Below are 14,499 nucleotides of genomic sequence, written 5' to 3'. Positions count from 1 at the left end.
GTGGCAGGAGCCAGCTGCCAGTCCTGGCCGCAGCAAGAATGCACTAGGACCTTTCTCTGGCGATGGGAAGGCTGCCTTGCCCAACCAGCCCCGAGCCTCCGGCCGGAATGAACTAAGAGAGCGCTAAGCAGAGCTGGGGTCCCCAGAGAGTCAGCTGGAAGGACCCATGTTCAGAAAGGGAAACGGAGGCCCGATCACCAGTGAGCGTCACCCCTGGGTAGCAGAGCCTGGGGCTTCCGGCCTTCGCCACGGCCTGGCTGCGGTGCAGTGAGGGCTGAGCTAGTACGTCACAGTCGAAATGCTCTCCGGCAAGTACTTGGTGGTTCTGTTAGAGCATCTTCAGCAGCAGGATCTGGGCCTGAAAGAATTTGTGAGAACTCAGGATCCAGGGGGGCGATGGGCCCCGGGCATAAAATATTGAAATCTGGACACACAGGAGATGGGCCTGAGGGAGAAGAGATGAGCTCCTTGGGGGCGGACCCGAGAGGAAGCTGTGCCCAGGCGCTGAATTTCCTTCAGCCCTCAAGCAGCGGGGCTGGGCAGGGCCGGGGTAGCTAGGGCCAAGGCGGGTTGTGATCCGTCTTGCCTGCGGACTCCAGTGCACAGTCCGTGTGTCTTCTGCGTGTGCGTGCGGATCGGGGAGCAAGGCATGGCCCCGTCCTCTCCACGAGCGCCTCACTTTCTGCATCGGGCAGATTGGGTAACCAACCAAAGATTGGCCCAGCGCCTGCAAAGAAAAAGTCACACTCCGCCTGCGGGGCGAAGTTCTGTTTCCTCATAACTTTTTATTTTGAAAATGTCGAGCCTCGAGCCTCGCAGAAAAGCTAAGAACCTTCATCTAGGTTCACCAGTTGTTAACAGTTGTTAACATTTTGCTACGTTTGCTTTATCTCGCTCTCTTTGAGATGGTTTTGCTGAATCATTTGAAAGTGAGGCACAGGCAGCCTGACACTTCACCCCTCAGTACCTCGGCAGGTGGCTTTTAGGAGCAAGGACTTTCCCCTGTAGAGCCGCCATGCCATTATCATGCCTCAAAAATTACCATTAATCAATAATATAGCGTGACATATATCGTAATATAATATTCCCCCGTTGACCTCCAAAAATGCCTTTTAGGTTCTTTTCCTGATCCCAAAAGGCTCGCGCATCATGTTCGGTGGTTATTTTTCTTTAAACTTCTTTTAATCTCGAACAGTCCCCCTGTGCCTTGCGTGGGCCAGTGGCTTTGAAGCGTCCAGGCAGGCCAGCCGTCTTGTAGAACGGATTCCGGCTTTGTCTTCGATCGAGTGTGTACAAGTTCAGTTTGCGTGGTTTTGAAACTGGCCTGATCATTGCTTCGTTGTGTCTAAGAAAGTTCTAAGGCAGAGGGTACGGTCGAGGGTATCTCCTTTGTCCCCTAACCTTGTGTGAGTCATGGGATGCCCCGTCCAGCCACCAGTAAGAGGTGGCTTTAGCAACGTTACATTGTATTTATAAAATGTTTCCGCTGGCTGTAAAGATTATTTCAGTTGATCCCCGCCAAGCCCGGCCGGAGCGGCCAGGCGTTCTCTATCCACAGTTGGTGGATGGGATTCTGAGAGACTGAGCTTGTGCACAGGTCCATGCGGTAAGCAGACCTGGACCAGAACCCAGCCCTTGTGACCCGCCATGGGGCTTCCTGTGCCTCTGCACAGAGGTGGCAGCTGGGAGACTGGGCAGAGGCAGTGCTTTGCTTGTTCCAGACTGGCTAAGTGACAAGGTGGTATCCCGAAACCTCAGCCCTGGACCTAGCACGTGCATCCCTGAGTGCCAAACAGAATGTTGGATATACTCTAATAGGATCTAACCTGTCTTTTGTTTTGTGTTTTAAGTTTATTCATTTATTTTGAGAGGGAGAGAATCCCAAGCAGGCTCCACGCTGTCGGCGCAGAGCCCAACTCGGGGCTCGAACTCACGCACCGTTGAGGTCACGACCTGAGCCGAAATCAAGAGTCGGGCGTTTGACCGACTGAGCCACCCAGGTGCCCCAGATCTACCCTGTCTTGACGGTCGTGAGCTTAGTGAGTGATGTGGGTGCGGAGACGCCGAACTTGCCTGTCCCACCCTGGCTGGCCCCACACTGCCTGCTGCTAGTTTTCGTCCTGCACCCTCGCCGTCACAGCCTCCGGCAGTGGTACCCCATCCGCCTCCCCGCTCCTCCTTCTCATTTGCAGCTCGCATCTGCCGCCCTGGGAAGCCAGATACACAAGCTTGTTAGAACTGGGTCCAGAGGCTGCAAGCGAGGGGCGTGGTCCAGGAGGGAAGAGCGCAGACTCTTCTCGGAGGCACGCTCGTCTGGTCAACTTCTGCGCGTTCTGAGCTGTCCGGTCTGCTCTGCTGTTCTCTGTTTTGGGGGACAGGTGGGGTTGCCGGAGAAGGGACCTCTGGACGAGTGGGGTTTTGCTGTTATGTGTTTCGAGTTTAAAAGGCCTACCAAAGACCGTAAGGCACAGCATAGTGGCTGGTGGGAACAGCATGCACGTGTGAGGGCCAGAACAGGAGGGCACTTTGGGCACGGTGGCCTCGATGCTGAGGGGCGGGGACGTGGTGAGGGCGTCCCAGGGCTCAGGCCAGTGTCTCCCAACCGCCACCCTCCCTGCGCATAGATCATGCTGCCCTTGCCCTAGTGGGCTGTATTATCACGCACCCCAGTTTTCCCGAGGATCTAGGCCCCTGCAGGAGAGCCATGTCTGGGTCTCTGGATCTCCTCGCCGCCCCTCCCCCCCCTCCCCCCCCAGGGAAGGATCCTCGGTGCTTTGGATCTTGTTTTTAAAACCACATGCCAATATTCTGCAGATTTTTCTCCCAAGGCACTTTCCCTCCATTCTGTTCTGTCTAATTATGTTACCTTGGGCAGGAGCCCGCTGAATTCTGTTCTTTCTAGGAGAAATTTCTGTTCTCATAAATGTATACGCATGGTGCCCTTTCTGGGTCTCTCTTGGCTGAGTCCTCCAGAAAGATCCCAATTTGACTTAACAACGAGTCCTCTGCCAAGCCTTTTTTGCTTGTTTGCTTGCTTTTGGTTTTGTTTTTTCTCAAACGAATGCATATGCGTCTTTTTTAAAGTCAAACCATACTGGAGGTCTGGTAAGGGTACAGCCACGGGCCCCACCCACCTCCTCGCCCACCCCAGCCCTCCAGACCCATAAACAGTCTCTCAGCTCTTTTATATGTCTCCTGTTGTTCACCTCCATTATTTTGAAAGACTGTGTTTATCCTACCACTTCTCCATTTAGCAATTTGGGACATTATCTGTTGCTTCCATGTTCTTGCCTTTCCTGCCAATATCGTTCTATCACGATTTGGGGTTAAACTCACAATGTTCATACGGTTCACGGCTACGCCGAGCGCTGAGCTCTATTTCTTCTTTAAAAAAAAGTTAATTATTGTTCTCGGCAGCTTGGTTTTCTGGGTCTATTACTCATTCTCCCCAGTACACCAAAGGATTGAGAAAACATCTATCAGGTGTTTTTATCTATAGCTCATTGATCAATTCTGGTTTTTTCGTAGGCACTGGGGTATCTCGCCGGTGAAATTCTTTAAAGCTTTCTCAAGACAACTGAAAATCTAGTTCATGTGAACGTATTACAATAACCCGATGCCCCCTCCTCTGAAAAGGCTTCTCTGAACCCCCAGCTCCCCGAGGCTGCCCCTCCTCAGGGCGCCCACAGCCCCCTCACCCTAAATTGTAATCACCTGTTTCATTGCCTGACGCGCCCCCTGTATACCATGAGCGTGAGTTCTCCAGGGCAAGCCTTGGTCGGGTTCGCTGCCTCCTCCCTAGAAATGCACAAGAGCTGGCTGGCACATAGCAGGCGCTCAATAAATATTTGTTGGAATTTGCATCTGTTGGGCTGAAATGCAAGAGTAATTATATGCTCCTGGCGGTTCAGTGAAATTTCCGACCCTGCGCTCCTTTGCATTTTCCCGGTGCCTGTTCTCTCGGCTTCCTTGTTGGGTTGGGAGGCCTTTCTGGGCCCGTTCCAACTGAACAGCCCTTCCCAGATGAAGCTAGCAAAGGCAGGGTTTCCTTTCCCAGCTCTGCGGTGCACCCCACCCCCACCCCCTACTAGATTGGCCTCAAGCATCTCAGGGCCTCTGATTGGTCCTTGTCACTCTCTAATCCCAGCCCACGCCACTGAGCTCGGCACAGACTGATGGCTCAGTGGAGAAGTGAGATGGAGGCTCGCTCAATCAATCAGTCAATAAACCAATCAGTCTTCCCGCGCCCAGCCTCTCTGTTCCCAGGCATTTCTCATTATCCAGCGTCTGGATGATCAGAAGGGAGAAAGGAACCTCTGCGTAAAGGTGACCCCATTTCGGGTTTCGTCATGACTCCATGAGTATTGAAAGACAGGAAGAGGGCGAGACGAGGAAAGACAAAGAAAGGGGGACCAGGGGCCTTCACCTGTGATCTCAGAGGGACATCTTGGGAGACTTTTGGTCACTAGACTGAGGACTGTGTACAAGTAGGGACAGTCCTGTGCGCTGTGTTACCTGGAGCTGAGCTGAGTAGGTGTGAGTCATTACTGATTTGGGGTTAAACTCACCCCAGGGACCGCAGGGAGGAGGGAAGGACAGAAGCCCAGATCTCGGACTGTTCCGAAAGAGGGACCCGGAGTTCTTTTTTTTCTTTTTTTTAATCGATCTTTATCTTGAGAGAGAGAGAGAGAGAGTGTGTGTGCGAGCAGGAGAGGGGAGGAGAGAGAGGGAGACAGAGAATCCCAAGCGGGTTCCAGGCTGTCAGCGCAGAGCCCGACGTGGGGCTCTATCTCACCAACCGTGAGTTCACGACCTGAGCCGACACCTAGAGTCGGACGCTCAACCGACTAAGCCACCCAGGCACCCCAGGACCTGGGCTTTTGGGGCACCCGTATATCTTGCAGTGTTTGGGTCTTGGCTCACTCAGGAAAGTGCTGATCTGCGATGTGTCCATGGAGGCCCCTCCCTTGTAAACACAGTGATCCCACCGGCGGCAGCTAATGAAAACGACTCACCCGCCTCTCACCCTCCCAGAACGAGGCCTGACCCGAGCAGGCCTGAGCAGCGCTTCCTTGGCGCCGTCCCTGGAGAGGGTGCCCCATGCCCGAGCCGCCAGTGTCATTCATTCCACAAGTAGCATGTGCCTCCCGCACGGCTGTGCGGCCCAGGCCGGCATCCAGCCAGAACAGCTGCCCGGCGCAGACCCTCCTCTGTCGCCCTGGGCCTGGGCCCTCAGCTCTCAGCCAGCTCTCCACCACGAGGGCCAAGCCGCCCGCGGAGACCGGGCCTCCCCGACAGTGTCACAGCCCGGGGCCCCTCTCCACCTCGGCTCACCCGGGACCCAATGGGAGGAGGCCGACCCTGGAATAAAAGCCGATGGCCACCGGCCTGTGCCCCCGCTCCCCGAGAGGGAGCACTTCCCTCGCGGGTGTAGTGAGTTTCGGGGAAAGCCTTTCAAGCCACTCTTTGATGCTTCTCCAGTGGAACTGAATTTATTTTTTGTATTTTTAGGAATTAACTTGCAGTTCTCAGCCTCTCCCTCCCTCCCTTTCTCCCCAGAAAGGAGAGAAGGAGAAAAGAAGAAAGGGTCTGCATTGTCGCCGTGATTGGCACCGAGTGTGAATGAGGGGTCACTGCCTCGGCTGCTCCTTTTCAAGTGCTCCCTCTCCCCTGCACGCCGTATTCACGAGGAACACTCTTCCTTTCAAAGCTCCTGTCTTTCTCTCCTGCTTTGTCTGCGCGCTCTCCTTCCCTTCACGCTCTGCCTTTCATTCTGAGCCCTGCCGGCTCCCTCGGGGACGCTCTCCTCCCGCCCTCCTTCCCCTTCTTCCTCTTCTATTCACTTCTTTTCTTGTTGCCTCTTTCTTTCTTCTTTTTTCTTTCTCTTTTTGAATAGTGCTTCTGTTTTCAAGGGAGAGAACGAACAGAGAAGTCGGTTTATTTGAGCAGAGAGAATGTGAATGTGTTCATTTTCCTCCGTGGCTCCAAATGTGTTAAAAAAAAAAAAAAAAAAAAAAAAAAACGATCCCCGTGCGGGACATGGCTTCCTCCAGGCTCCCACTCCGAGAGGGAAGGGTGTTTGGAAAAGAGGCTCCGCCAGACCAGAGGGAGCCGCTCAACGGGCAGATGGTTCTCACTGGGAAGTCCTGAGAGTCTGTCACCAGGGGCTGGCCTGGTCCTGCCTTGTGCAGGATTCAGACATAACCCTGGGGACCTGCTCCCTCTCTGCCTGGCCCTAGGGGTGGCCCTGACGTGAGGGTCAAGGTCCGAGGTGGATGCGGACCCCCCTCCCCACCAAACCACCCTGCTCTGTGGGAGCCTCGCTCTCCTGCAAGGGAGGGCCCGGTGGAGGCCGTGGGAACGCGGTGCGTAGGCTGAGCGTCGGGAAGAGGGCCGGGTTCCACACGGAGCCACGGTTGTCCGGTGTGGCCTCGGCCCCGGGGGGGGGGGGGGGGGGGCGGGGGACCCTGCGTCGGCTGGACCTGGGGTCCTGGAGAGGAGACTGGGAAACCGGAACTGGAGAGAAGGATCCTTGGAGTTTAGAGGGATGGTTGACAGAAGGTTCGACACCCAGGAAACGGGGGGGGGGGGGGGGGGGGGGGGCAGGGAGGAGAGGTGTAGGCCGAGTGATGTCAGCACGGAGGGGAGAGTCGGAGGAAGCCCTGGGAAGATGGGAAAGCGGAGGCCACTGAGCTGAGGGAACAGAGGTAGAGGGAAGCCGTGAGCGGCCTGGAGCCCAGGGAGGATGCAGGGCTGCTGCCTGGTCAGGGAAGAGCCCCAGATCCTCTGTGTTTGGAAGTGGTCACCTATGGCGTCCAGTGGGGGGAACAGAGAGCGGGGTCCAAGAGGGGGTGGAGGACCTGACCCCCTGTTCGGGGGTAGAGAGAAGGCAAGAAGTTGGGCACCGCCAGGGCTGCAGCCGGCTAGGACAGCTCGGGGGACATGGGCGTCTCTGGGAAGGAGCCCTGGGGTGTGGGTGGCCTGGACGATGCAGAGCAAGGGTGCTGGCATAGCCGAGAGGCCAAAGTGGAGGCCTGGGCGAGGGGGTGACTCCCAAGGGCGAGCTCTGTGTGCGTCCTCTGCCGCGCCCCGCACAGCTGGCCCATGGACGATGCCGCATAAATGTTTGTTGAAGTGTGAACTGAATTTGTCCTCAGCAGATGTTTTAATGGTTACCGCACAGCACACAGCCGAGGGCTGTGTAAAATGGAAAGTTGCATTCCTAGCGGGACCCCATCCCCTACCCGCTGAGGGCACAGGGTATCGAGGGAAGGGGTGGTCTCCTCCCCAGGAAGATGGAGACACGGTTCCAGCCACGTCTGTGGAGCAAGGTAGAGGGGACAAGTCAGCAGCGGACGGGGAAGGTGGCGTAAGCAGGAGCGGCCGGGGTCCAGGTGGAGGGAGGGGCTCGGGGAGGTCCATCCGAACCCCTTGAAGGGTGGTTTATTCAGGAAATGTGCCTGGAGCATGGACTGTGTCCTCCCCGTGGGCCTGGGGGACGACGGGGAAAGGTAGCAGGCAATGTGGTTATCTGGGGAAGTTTGGGATTTGTACTCCAGGGAAGGACGGAGATGCCTGGGGGGCAGGTGCTGTCCCCGCTGCAGAGAGACATGTGAGACTGGGGCCAGGCGGGGAGGCCACCACCACTGCTCTCCCTGACCCCACCTGCTTCTCAAGACACCTGCTGGCAAGCCTGGAGGTTGCAAGAGTTAGGGGTGCTGGCTGCCCGTCAGGTATTTCCGGTTTGGGCAAGAACATCTCCTCACACCCTATTAAGGCCCCACAGCCACCCTGGCCTAGAGATGAAAGGGGAGCAGATCCTGGGGGTGGGGGGCAGGGGGCAGGGGTGAGGGTCTGCCTCTGGGGAAAGGCTTTCGGAGGCAGGCGTGTTTCATGGGCCCCCAGCTACCAGGACAGCAGAGGAGCTGGTGGTCAAGAGCTACATCAAGGACCACAGCACCTCCAGTGACCCACAGTATGGCCCCCAGCAGGTTGCCAGGCGCTAATTATAGTAGCAAATAGGCGTGGCAGGTTCTTCTGTGAGCGCCTTGAATTTGTTAACTTGTAAGCAGGTGCTGTCAGAACCACCCCAGTTTAGTAAAGAGAAACCGAATATGGGGCACCTGGGTGGCCCAGTCGGTTAAGCCTCCGACTTTGGCTCAGGTCATGATCTCACGGTTCGTGAGTTCAAGCCCCACGCTGGGCCCTGTGCTGACAGCTCAGAGCCTGGAGCCTGTTTCAGATTCTCTCTCTCTCTCTCTCTCTCTCTCTCTCTCTCTGCCCCTCCCTATCCATATTCTGTCTCTCTCTGCCCCTCCCCCATTCACATTCTGTCTCTCTCACAAATAAACATTGAAAATTTTTAAAAAGAGAGAGAAAAGGAATAATCACACCTCTGGGAAGGAGCAGAGGCCAGACTGAACTCAGGCCTTCGGAAACCAGTCTGGGCTCTACGTTGAGTGCTTCTACTTTTAAAACTCCTAGTATTTGTAATCCTCACAGACCGACACCTTTTCAACCCTGCCTGGATGTCCTAGCAATTTCTTTTCTTTTTTTTTTTTTTCTTTAAGCATTTATTTATTTTTGAGAGACAGAGACAGAGTGTGAGCGGGGGAGGGGCAGAGAGAGAGAGAGAGAGAGAGAGAGAGGGAGACGCAGAATCCGAAGCGGGCTCCGGGCTCTGAGCTGTCAGCACAGAGCCCGAGGCGGGGCTTGAACCCATGAACCGTGAGATCATGACCTGAGCCAAAGTCAGACGCTTAACCGACTGAGCCACTCAGGCGCCCCATCCTGGCAACTTCAAGTTGCTGTGAAAGCTTCTAAATGCTTCCTGCAGGCATCAATATGGGGGCAGTCACGGGGAGCACTGCTCTAAAGATGTTCTTAACCTTTCCGTGCCTCAGTTTCCTTATCCGTAGAGTGGGGGTGATGGTGCACACAGACAGTGGTCAGTACTGACTTAGGTAATGCGCGTAGAGTTGGCCCCGGCGGGCACCGACACCCGCCCGCCGGTCTGCTAACATCAGGGTCGTCATCCCCCATCTGTCCAGTGGAGGAGATGCCCATACAGATGCCAGCCAGATCGGCACCCAGCAGGGAGGATCCAATGGCGTTGTGCCTGGGAGGGCTTTGTAAACTGCAGAGGGCTGTGCCTGCGTGAGCGGGCGAGTTCACTCCCCGGCCTGAGTCCCCGACGAGCTTGTGCTTGGCGCCCAGATCTGGGGGCGTTTGGGGGAGGGACTGCGCCAGGCCTTGCTGCAGCGCGGGGAGCAGGGTGACCCTTGCCCCCTGGCCTGTGCACGTGTGAGTTCGTGTGGTTCTCACACGAGAAACTTCTCGGGCATTTTCCTTTCAGGGAATCGGGCGAAGCACAGGGGAGATCTCATTCTCGAATTCTCCCTTCCCCTTGTGACCCCCCCGGGGCTGTGTTTGTGGACGGTGGGTCATCCCAGCTGTTAGAGACTGAGAAGGTGCCCGGGGGCCCCAGAAGCGGGCTACACTTGTAAGGAGAGTGGAGTTTTGTGATTTGTTTCAGAATTTGGTCTTTTTTTTGAGTTTATTAATTTATTTTGAGAGAGAGAGAGAGAGAGGGAGAGAGAATCCCAGGTCGGCTCCGTGCTGCCAGCACAGAGCCCGATGTGGGGCTCGAACCCACGAACCTTGAGATCATGACCTGAGCCAAAATCAAGAGTCGGTCACTTAACTGACTGAGCCACCCTAGTGCCTCGGGAATTTGGCCTTTTGAGCCGCCTTGATGGGTTCCATAGAAGAGACGATGTGTGGCATCTATGAGGACGGCTTCCACATCCTGCCAGGAAAGACACTCTTGCCTCTCCAGGGCTCCACGCTACGTCCTGGGCCCCGAGGGACCCTCATGGCCCTACAGGCACGGGGTTGGGAACGTCCAGCCCCAAGCAAGCGGGGGCTCCTTTGTGGGCTGACAACTAAGCTAGAATCTTCCATAAGGTCGGGTTCATTTCCAGCCTCTCTCCCTGTGCACCTGATTTGGCTACTTTTTCTTCCTCAGAATCGCAGCTGCTTTTTCCAAGTGGTCATGCTCATTCATGGGAGTGGTAAGGGAATATTTTTAATAGTAAAAAGTATATGGCAAATATTTTAGGGTCCTAGGTGATTCACCTTGTGTGTGTACATATCTTGTACATACATATTGGTGAAACCAAGAAATCACCATTTACCAAATTCCAGCCCCGTATGCCAGGTACTTTCACTCAGTTATATATATACATATATATATATATATATATATTTTTTTTTTTTTTTTTTTAATGTTTGTTCATTTTTGAGAGAGAGAACGTGAGCAGAGAGGGGCAGAGAGAGCAGGGGGACAGAGGATCAGAAGCAGGCTTTGAACTCAGGATCCATGAGATCGTGACCTGAGCCGAAGTTGGATGCACAACTGACTGAGCCGCCCAGGCGCCCCGACTCAGTTCTTTTTTAATCTTCTCCATCATTCTGTGGAACAGGCAGCTGGCATCCCCGTTTCACAGTTGGGCAAACTGAGGCTCAGAGAGATGAAGCAGGCAGTGGCCAGGCTGACTGCCGCCCCCGTAGGCTGACTCCCAACAGCAGGGACAGTGGTCATCCTCAACCCGGACCACAAGCCCCTCTGGGGAAGGCAGATATGTGCTCGTTTTATAACTGTCACCTCCACTAAAATCACTCTGGCCCTTGGGCCACGGCCCCACATGCGTTTGAATTGCAGCACCCGGGGCCCCCCCTACGCAGATGAGGTCTCTGAAGCGATCTGGATTGAAGAAGAACCCGGGTCCCGCTTGGGCTGTGCTGGCCGCTTGGGACACCTCCTCTGAGTCTGTGGAACCGCCCCCCTCTGGGGACCTGGCCTCCAGGCCCCTCTCCTGGCTCTCCCTGTCCTCCAGGACTCCCCCCCACCTCTCCTCCAGCCCGTAGATGAGGCCCCCCGGGGTGCACTCCGTTAGCTCCCGGTCCCGTACGGACCCAGCAGCTCCCGGTACCGTACGGACCCAGCAGCTCCCGGTACCATACGGACCCAGCAGCACCCGGCTGGGATGCCCGACCTGCCTTCCCTGCCAGTCTCTCGCCTGACTTCTTATCTCACAGCTGCACTGTGGGTTCCCTCCACCCGCCCTGTGCGTGTGTTCCCCCCCCCCCCGCCCGGGCCAGTCCGCGGGGTCCTCAAGTATGCACCTGGGCTCCCACTCCTCGCGTGGGTCCTGTCCCCCAACTCGCTGCGTGAAGGTGACTAAGGAGAGAACAGAGTTGCAAGTTGCTCCGGCTTGCCGCTGATTCCAGCCTGTGTGGACGGCGTGTGTGCCTGATGTCTGCACGCACACTGTCAGCCTAAGTGTTGCACCAGCTGTCCCTCCCCCCAGGAGATACAGGGAGGCATTACGTGAATGAGAGAGGCATTTTTTTTTTTCCCTCCTCTCCTGGCATAAATCTGTTCTCGAGTCGGGCGTGTGGGTGACTGCAAAATAAATGTTGATTACGGCATGGGCATCAGCAGGCAGGCGTGCCAGGGGCTCTGCCGGGATGGAGTCCCTGGGGCGACTCACACGGGTTGCTGTGAGAAAGGAGGGCTCTGGGCCCAGGCCCCGCTCCTCCCCCATCCTCGCCCCTCCGCACCTTCTCTGCTCTTCTCCCCTCCTCCATCCTGGGCCTCCAGCTGGCCGGGCCCTCTTCGGCTCTCCTGCATTTCAGCCTTCCCCGGCCCTGGGCCTCCCCAGCCCCCCCCCCCCCCCCCCCCCCCCCCCCCCCGCCACCGCCAACCTTTGTGTACTGAGCACCAGGGATCAAGCTCACTGGGCTGGTGGGCTCAGTTAAACCTGCCGACAGCCCGGGGAGATGGTTGTCGCAGATGAGGGGATGGGCACGCACGCAAGCCAACGTGTTGGGATGCGGCCGGCTCTGTGGTCCACTCCCTGAGCGTCTGTGGCCGCCTTCTGAAGGGCCAGCTTACAAGGAAAAATGTTCCTGACCCCTTAGGTGGAAATGGAGAAAAAAAGCAAAGTAGCTCCGTCCCTTTTGTGGTGCCCCGCACATTACTGCTTATTTCCTGTCTGCTGCTTTGCTCTACTGTTCCGTAGTTCTTCGTCTTGTCTTTCTCACCAAATCGGGAGATCCCGGAGAGTGGGGATCTCTGGGTCCCCCCGGCACCCGGCACTGGCCTGGCCCCAACAGAGTGGATGGGGATAGAAAGAATAAGAATGAGAGCTCCTAGACACTGACTCCTTCCTGTGCCCCAGCCGTGTTGTCAAATTCGACCTCCCTGATCTCCTTGACCTTAAAAGCACGAGCATTTGAGTGAGACCCAAGAGCGGAAACCCAAACTCCAGCTTTCTGGGGCGTATCTGGGGACTTTGCACAGGTGGCTCGACTTCTCTGTGCCCGGGGTTTCCTCCTCTGTAAAGCGGGTTCTGTTGTCAGGATTCCATGCTTTCTACACACGATCTCATCCGGGACAAGCCTGACCTGAAGGAAGAACCTCGGTACGTGCTAGATCCTGTCCGTACGCCTACTCCAGCTCACCAGGAAATTGCCCCAGGCCATGCAGCTCATAAGTGGCAGAGACAGGGGTGCAAGCCAGACCTGCCGGACTGAGAGCCAGGTTCCTCACCCCTGGTCCTCTGCAGAGCCGAAACCTGTCCTTCCCTTCCTATGTCTTCCTCCTTAGGCCTTGCTCGTGGGGTTCCTGAGGTGCTAAGCCAGCCTCTGGGCGGAGGAGCTGAGTTGTGTCACTGACACCTCTGTGACCAGGCCCGGCCAGCTGCAGCCCATAGGGTAGGCCGCCGCCGGGACCTGCTCCCGCAGCTTGGTCCCAGGGCTTAGGGGACCGATACCAGGACTAGTGCCCTGGCCCAGGAACTGGTCACAGCTCCCATAGACGCTCACAAGCCTGCGGGGCTCCCAAAGACCCAGGACCTCTTTTTCTCCATGTGACGCTCGTCTCACAGGGGAGTAATACCATTTTCCACCAGCCCGTCTATTCTGTCTGTCGCTTTGAGACGCTGGGGCCACAGTGATAATCGGCTTGCTTGTAATTTCTGTGGTAAATCTCTTTGTTTCTCCTGTCATTTCTGATCACTCCAGATTAAACACAGAAATGTAGAAAGAAGGTCAGGGGGGCTGGGCCAGGGGGCGGCCTGACCTGCCCCTCCTGGGAACATGGGAAGAAGGGACGTTAAAAGGGGGAAAACATGATTATAATCCATTCAAAGCCCCCCTTTACCTCTTACTGGCTGTGTGATTTGGACAAGTAACAGCCCTCCCGAGAGCGTCGGTTTGCCCATCTGTAAAGTGAAAATTAAAATGCCCATCTCCCTGGGCAGACCTGGTTACAAGAGTGGACACTTCCTTATCTCAGAGGCAATTTAAGATTATGGTGAAGAGTGAATCTTGACAAATGAATGACTCCAGCATCCTGTTTGGAGGGGGAGGGCCTGGTACGTTGGGCATCCCCCCTGCCGTGTGCCGAGGGGGGCGGGGTGGTCCCTGGGCTGCACTGAGGAGGGATTCTGGACCTGGACCTGGCTTATCCTGCACTCTAGGTCCTGCCCTTGCTTCATCGGCGGGGGGGGGGGGGGGGGGGAGGCCTCTGGCGTCTCCCCCAGCCCCCTGGAGTGCCTGCCCCCAGTGAGCCCTCACCTGGGCCCCTCACAGCTGTCCCCCCTGAGTTGTGCCTTTGCCTCCTCCCTTCCGCGGGTGAGGCCAGAAAGGAGCCTGCGTGGTGGCAGGCAGGGGGCCCATTCTAGGAGGTGTCCGCGTCTGTGTCTGCGTCTGGGGGCTACCGAAGAAAGAGAACGGTGGCTGGGACTGAATGGAGAGGCCAGGGCTGCTGGCGAAACGGGGTTTCTCTTCCCTCCTTTCTTCCTTCCTTTTTCTTTTTTCCTTTTTCTTAAGCAAGAGGTAAATAAACGTTGCCCTGAGATGACAAGAGAACGTTGAAGGAGGTAAAAGCATGGCAAAAAGGGGGTGAGAGGCCAGAGGCAGAGGACAGGGGGGCATTTGGACCTTACCCCGTGCTCAGGGGAGAGATGAAAGAGGAAAGAACGAGATGGGAGCGCGGGACCAAGTGGCAGAGCAGCGGAGGATCAGGTTGCCACGGAAACAGGAGGAGGGGAGGGATGGAGGGAGAGGAAGACGGGATGGAGAAAGCTGAGGTCTCAGTGAGGGCGGGGCCTGGTGAGGAGGAAGGAAAGCCACGAGGGGCTCCCAGGGCTGAATTAGGCCCTGGAGGAGAAACTGAGGCTGGCAGGGGAAAAACACATGCCCCAGAAAGCTCATCCCTGCCCAGGGCTGGCCTGGGCCCTGGGGAGACCCAGCTGGAGTCGGCTGCCCCCACCCTGCAGGGGCCTGCCTCTCTCCAAGCCTCAGTTTCCACAACTGTAAAACAGAAACGGTCCTCCCAACCCCGGAGGGCCACCGGGAAGCCTAGAAATTGTGTGTGACGAAGTTCAGGCCCAGTAAATGCCCGTTCCTTCAGCTGTGATTCTTCTCTTT

The 14,499-nt window shown here is 56.4% G+C and overlaps 1 protein-coding gene across 4 annotated transcripts in view; it reads left to right on the top strand.

Moving 5' to 3' along the window:
- The window catches only part of ZNF710 (zinc finger protein 710), a 70,488-nt gene that overhangs the window by 31,840 nt on the left and 24,149 nt on the right, over window positions 1–14,499 (top strand). The window lies entirely within an intron of this gene.

Source organism: Leopardus geoffroyi, chromosome B3 (genome assembly GCF_018350155.1).
Source record: "Leopardus geoffroyi isolate Oge1 chromosome B3, O.geoffroyi_Oge1_pat1.0, whole genome shotgun sequence".
Lineage (NCBI taxonomy): Eukaryota > Metazoa > Chordata > Mammalia > Carnivora > Felidae > Leopardus > Leopardus geoffroyi.
Note: the sequence above shows the minus strand (reverse complement) of the source record. Positions and strands in the feature narration are given on the sequence as shown.